We start from the raw sequence: 7,007 nt of genomic DNA, 5'->3' as shown, positions 1-7,007 counted from the left end.
CACGTTGCCAACTTGTACTTCCCAATCGCTTAGTACAGTGCTCGGCATACAGAAAGCGCTCAAAAAATACGATTGAATGAATGAATCAGTCAATTGTACTTATTGAACACTTACCGTGTGCACAGCACTGTACTAAGCACTTTGGAGTGTACAATATAATAGATTTGGTAGATTTGTTCCCTGACCACAAGGAGCGTACAGTCTAGAGACTTTTATCCATCTCATTCACAAGGATGGACATGGACCCATGGACACTTTCATTCATTCATTCATTCAATCGTATTTATTGAGCGCTTACTGTGTGCAGAGCACTGTACTAAGCGCTTGGGAAGTACAAGTTGGCAACATATAGAGATGGTCCCTACCCAACAGTGGGCTCACAGTCTAGAAGGGGGAGATAGAGAACAAAACAAAACAAAACATATTAAAAGAATAAAATCAATAGAATAAATATGTACAAGGAAAATAAATAAATAAATACGTACAAACATATATACATATATACAGATGCTGTGGGGAAGGGAAGAAGGTAAGGTGGGGGGATGGAGAGGGGGAGGAGGGGGACAGGAAGGAGGGGGCTCAGTCTGGGAAGGCCTCCTGGAGGAGGTGAGCTCTCAGTAGGGCCTTGAAGGGACACTTCTCTCCCAGAATAATAATAATAATAATAATAATAATAATAATAATAATAATCATTTGTTAATTGCTTACTATGTGCAAAGCACTGTTCTAAGTGCTGGGGAGGATACAGGGTTATTAGGTTGTCCCACGTGGGGCTCACAGTCTTAATCCCCATTATACAGATGCGGTAACTGAGGCCCAGAGAAGTTAAGTGACTTGCCCAATATCACACAGCAGTCATGTGGCGGAGGCGGGTTTCGAACCCATGACCTCTGACTCTAAAGTCCCGGCTCTTTCCACTGAGCCACGCTGCCCCACCTCTACCTGCAATCATTCTGTTAGGGTATCCATAGAGTTTCCTTGGTAAAAATATGGAAGTGGTTTGCCATTGCCTTCTTCCACGCCGCAAACTTGAGTCTCCACTCTCAACTCTTTCCCATACCGCTGCTGCCCAGCACAGGTGAGTTGTGACTTGTAGCCGATTACCTTCCACTCGCTAGCTACTGTTCAAGTTAGGAATGGAATGGGTATGCTTCTGCTTGACTCTTCCTCCCGTAGTCAAGACTGGTAGAGTAGTAGAAACTCTCCAGGTGCGATCCTGAGAGGATTTTCTCATCAGGGTTACCCATAATGGAAAGGTCTATGCCGAAGTTTCAGACAAAGTTGATTCAGATGTGTTGTTCAGCATCGGCATGGGAAAGAGTCAAAGGCAGATGATCAAGTAATTGAAATGTTGATCAAAGACAATGGCAGAGACTAAAGTTTTTGCTGCATGGAAGCAGGGAATGGTAAACAACTTCCGTATTATTTTTACAAAGAAAACTATACATATATATATATACCAAGATGTCTACAGATTTGGCCAAAGATAGGATATTCTGGAGAAAATATGTGCATAGAGTCACTTTGGATCAGAAACGACTTAAAGGCATTTGATGATGATGAAAATGGGCGTTATATACCTGTTCACCCTCCCTCTTAGAATCTGAGCCCCATGTGAGATAGAGTTTGATCTGATCTTTTTCTTTCTACTCCAGTGCTTAGAACAGTGCTTGGAAAATAGTAAGTTCTTAATAACTACGACCATTAATATTATGGTGGGGGTCAAAGCTAAAGTTAGGCAGACACCAGGCATTGTGATTAGGAAGCAGTATAGCCTAGTGGAAAAGTAGAGGCCTGGGAGTCAGAGGTTCTGGATTCAAATTCTGGCTCCACCACATGTCTGCTGTGTACCGTGGGCAAGTCACTTATCTTCTCTTTGCCTCAGTTACCTCATCTGTAAAATGGAGATTTAATCCTCCTCATTCCAATTTAGATTGTGAGCCCCATGTGGGGCAGGGGCTGAGTCCAACCCAATTATCTTGTAGCTGCTCCAGCGCTTAGTACAGTGCCTCGCACAGAGTAAGAGTTTAACAAGTGCCATATTAAGCTGAAGAAGAGATGATGCTGTCTCTCAAGATTAAATGACTATGATTTAAGTGACTGAATGGCCACCCCTGTGCTCACCAACTGTGGATAAAACAATTTACTTCAACGTAATTTACATTACTGTGATTCAGTCTCACTGTGGGTAATAATAATAATAGTAATGGCATTTATTGAGCGCTTACTATATGCAAAGCACTGTTCTAAGCCCAGGGGAGGTTACAAGGTGATCAGGTTGTCCCACGGGGGGCTCACATTCTTAATCCCCATTTTCCAGATGAGGGAAATGAGGCCCAGAGAAGTTAAGTGACTTGCCCAAAGTCACACAGCTGACAAGTGGTGGAGCGGGGATTTGAACCCATGACCTCTGACTTCAAAGCCCATGCTCTTTCCACTGAGCCGTGTAGGTAACATGTCTCCCAGCTCTGTGGTATTGTATTTTCCCAAGTGATTAGTACAGTGTGCTGCACCTAGGGACCTCTCAATAAATCTGTTGATTGAAGAATCTCTTGGCAAACTTTAATCGTGGTCTGGACAAGCCTACAAAGATGTTTTCCCTTATCAGATCACCCCGAATTATTGGATCACTAATAAACACTTCTGACTCTTCCTCCTCCTCTTGTGTTGGTCATATTAGAAGCAGTTTGGCCTATTGGAAAGAGCCCAGGTCTTGGAGTCAGAAGACCTGTGTGCTAATTCCAGTTCTACCTGCGGGGTGACCTTGGGAAAATCACTTAAAACCTCTGCACCTTAATTTCCTCATCTGCAAAATGGGGATTCAATCCTTGTTCTCCTTTAGACTGAGCCCGAGAGCCCCGTGTGGGAGAGGGACTGTATTCCACCTGAATATCTTGTATCTACCCCAACTCTGAAGTGCTTGACACATTGCAAGTATTAACCAATATTATACTTATATTATTATTACTTTGTAGCCTAGTTGAAAGACCACTGGTAGTATATTGATTTCTTGATAGGTCTCACTCTTGGAGAAAACCTAAGGGGATATATACGCTTAGATGCTGATGGTCCAGTGTCTCATTGTGCTTCTCTTTTTCCACTGTTGTGCAGGTTTCTGATCCTGAAATCTTAATCAGTTTCCTCATCTGTAAAATGGGGATTAAATACCTGTCTTCCTACTTGAACTGAGAGCCTGAAAAGGGACAGGGTCAATGTTCAACCTTGACCTGATTATCTTGTATCTAACCCAGCTCTTAGTACAGTGCTGGGTGCCTCATTAATCAATCAATTGCATTTATTGAGCACTGACTATGTGCGGAACACTGTACTAATCTCTTGGAGAGTACAAAGCAAAGAAGTAGCAGGCACGTTCCCTGCCTACATCGAGCTTACAGCCTAGTAAGTGCATCACAAAGATTGTAAGCTTGTTGCGGACAGGGAATGTGTCCGTTATAATGTAATAGTGTACTTAGCACTTAGTAGAGTACTCTGCACACACTTAAATGCTCAGTAAATATACAAAATAGCAAATGCCCCCTTTATCGTCATCACCATGATCAACATCATCATCACTTGGATTCTAATTCCCCTTCCACCACATGTCTGCTAGCTGACCTTGGGCAAGTCACTTAACATCTCTGTGCCTCATTTCCCTCATCTGTAAAATGGGGATTGAATACCTGTCTTCCCTCCTACTTAGACTACGAGCTCCATGTGGGGCTTCATTATCCTGTATCTACCCCAGTGCTTAGTATAGTGCTTGGCATGGAGTAAGCGCTTAACAAAATCCGCAGTTATTATTATGTGGGAGATGGGGAGGAGAGCACAGCTCAACTAAAACTAAGACAGAGAGAGTTAATTATACACTGGGGACATTTATCCCTGCAGATTCTGTGAAGGTAAAAAAAGGAACTAGGTGCCAATTCAGTCAGCTCAGATCTCAGCTGAGTTTTTCCTCTTATTTGTTCAGTGCTGGGTCTCAGGCTACAAGAAAGAGAAAAGCATCTGGTTTGGGTGAATTTTGGGAACTGGATTTTTCAAAAAGCCTGGAGAAGAGATTGATTTAGAAGTGGCATTTGGATCTTTGAGGAGTTATTCCTCAGAGGTACTCACCAGCTATTCTCTCCATCTCCACTGCACACAGAACGGGAGGAAATGTGTTTAAAAGCAGCAGGCAGGATTTGGGAAAGAGTCCAGGATGGAGGCCCTGAAGTTACAGGTTGTTCGGCATTAGAACAGATCAATGAGGGAATTACCTGGCAATAGCTGGAGGAATAGTAGTGGTACATATTGAGCACCTATTGAGTGCAAAGCACTGTACTAAGTGCCTGGGAATGTACAAAAGAAAAAAATGCAAAACGTGCCCAAACAGAACTCACACTCTGCTTGGGGAGGCAGGCATACAGGGTTATTTTCTAATAGTAGGAACAGCAGGAAACGGTAGTAGAGAAACATCGCAGGATACAATATCAGAATAAATAATGAAATAAATCATTGGAACGTATTGACTGCTTACTGTTCTGTGTTCGGTTGGTTGTTTTTTGTTCTTGTGTTTCATTTTTTTGTATTTGATAAGCACATACTATGTGCTGGGCACTGTTCTAAGTGCTGGGATAGATACAAGCTAATTAGGTTGGACACACTCCGTGTCCCACATGGGGCTCACAGTCATAATGCCCATTTTACGGATGAGGTGACTAAAACATTGAGAAGTGAAGTGACTTGACCAAGGTCACAGAGCAGACATGTGGTAGAGTTGGAATTAGAACTCAGGTTCTTCCAACTCCCAGGTCTGTGTTCAACACACTAGGTCAGGCTGCTACTCCAATAGCACCCTAGCTACTAAACACTTGGGACAGTACAACAAAATGGTTTTCAGATGCAATCTCTGCCCTTAAGAAGCTTACAGTCTAGAGGGGGAGGCAAACATTGAAATACATAAGCGATAGGGGAAACATCAGAGTGTGAAAATACTTAGATAAGTGTTTATGGGACTGGGGTTGGGGTGAGTAACAAAATATTTAAGGGGTACAGACTAAGTTCATAAGTGACACAAAAGGGAGGGCGAACAGGGTGGGGAAATGAGACATTAATCACGGAAGACTTCTTGAAAGAAATGCAATTTTAGTAGGGCTTTGAAGGTAGGTCTGTCTTTTGGCTGTTGGATTTGACAGGGGAGTGAATTCCAGGGCAGAGGGAGGATGCAGGAACTGTCTCTATGTGTTGCCGACTAGTACTTCCCAAGCGCTTAGTACAGTGCTCTGCACACAGTAAGCGCTCAATAAATACGATTGATTGATTGATTGATTGATGTGGGCAAGGGGTTTGAAAGCAAGGGAGATGAGCTCAAAGTACAGGAATTAGGTTGGCATTAGAGGAGCAAAGTATGCCGGCTGGGTTGTAGTAGGAGATCAGAAAGAATAGGTAGAAGCAGAACGTGGCTCAGTGGAAAGAGCATGGACTTGGGAGTCAGAGTTCATGGGTTCCAATTCTGGATCTGCCAATTGTCAGCTGTGTGACTTTGGGCAAGTCACTTAACTTCTATGTGCCTCAGTTACCTCATCTGTAAAATGGGGATGAAGATTGTGAGCCCAATGTGGGACAGCCAGATTATCTTGTATCCCCCCCAGCGCTTAGAACAGTGCTTGGCGCATGTAAGAACTTAAAAATGCCATCGTTATTGTTTTTAGAAGGAAGAGAGCTGATTGAGTGCCTGAAAGCCAATGTTGAGGAGTTTTCATTTGATGCAGAGGTGGATGGACGTCCACTGGAGATTTTTTTAAGAGTTGGGGGATATGGATTGAATAGATTTTTCAGAAAAATGATCCAGGCAGCACAGCAAAGTGTGGACTGGAGAGGGAAGGGACAGGAGGCAGGCACATTAGCAAGGAGACTGATGCAGTGGTTAAGGTCAGATATGATAAGTGCTTGGATCAGGATGGTAACAGTTTTGGGTGCAGAGGAAAGAACAGATTGGTGACAGAGTGAATGTGTGGGCTGAATGAGAGAAGTGAGTAGAGGATAATGCTAAGTGCTTAATAAATACGATTGAATGAAAGGTATGGGTTCGTGAGACAGGGAGGTCGTTGGCATTGTCTACAGGGATTGGAAAGTCAGGGAGAGGACAGAGTTTGCATGGGAAAATGAGAAGTTCCGTTGGGGATAAGTTTCGAGTTGCTAGTGGGGCTTCTAAGCAGAAATGTCATGAAGGCAGAAAGAAACACAAGAATGAAAAGGAGTGAGGTCAGAGTTGGAGAAGTATTTGGGAATCCTCTGAATAGAGATGAAAGTTGAAGCCATGGGAGTAAATGAGGTCTTCAAGAGAGTTGGCAGAGTTGGAGAATAGAACGGGTAATCACTTAACTGTTCCGTGCCTCAGTTTCCTTATTTCTAAAATGTGATTTAGATATGTGCTCTTCCTCAGATTGTGGGGTAAGGACAGCGGTTGATTTGAATGTATTTACCCCAGTTGGTTACCTTGGATAAATGTTCTCAGGGAGATGGCGTTTTGAAATGGCTTTGCTTTATAAAGAGGACCTTCTTGAAGTTGATCCCAATTGAGAGGTGTGGAGGTGACTGAAAACACAAGGGGAGAGCAAACTTTGAGTGGACAGTGATATATTATATCTCTTCCAAGAAGCCTTCTTTGATTAAGCCCTCATTTTCTCCTCTCCCATTCCCTTCTGCATTGCCCTTGCATTAGGATTTGGACCCTTTACTTAACTTTCACTGAACCTCACTGCACTTATGTCCCTAACCATAATTTATTTATTTATTTATTTATAATAATTCTGTTTCCCCTCTAGAATGTAAACTCGTTGTGAGCAGGAATGTGTCTACCAATTCTGTTATATTGTATTCTCTCAAGCTGTCAATGAACACTAATCTCACGGTAAATGCACAGTAAGGGCTCAATAAACACTCTTGATTGATTGACTGGTATTTGTTAAGTGCTTACACTGTGTCAAACATCATTCTAAGTGTTGGAGTTGATGGAAGATAATCAG

The 7,007-nt window shown here is 42.8% G+C and overlaps 1 non-coding gene across 1 annotated transcript; it reads right to left on the bottom strand.

Moving 5' to 3' along the window:
• Positions 1-1,088: 1,088 nt before the first annotated feature.
• LOC119922843 lies at positions 1,089-1,226 on the bottom strand. Its single transcript, XR_005448727.1, has one exon. It is a non-coding gene; the product is annotated as a small nucleolar RNA SNORA7 (small nucleolar RNA).
• Between the last annotated feature and the right edge of the window lie 5,781 nt (positions 1,227-7,007).

Source organism: Tachyglossus aculeatus, unplaced genomic scaffold, assembly GCF_015852505.1.
Source record: "Tachyglossus aculeatus isolate mTacAcu1 unplaced genomic scaffold, mTacAcu1.pri scaffold_126_arrow_ctg1, whole genome shotgun sequence".
NCBI lineage: Eukaryota > Metazoa > Chordata > Mammalia > Monotremata > Tachyglossidae > Tachyglossus > Tachyglossus aculeatus.
The sequence above is the reverse complement of the archived record's forward strand: the minus strand, read 5'-3'. Positions and strand labels throughout refer to the sequence as shown.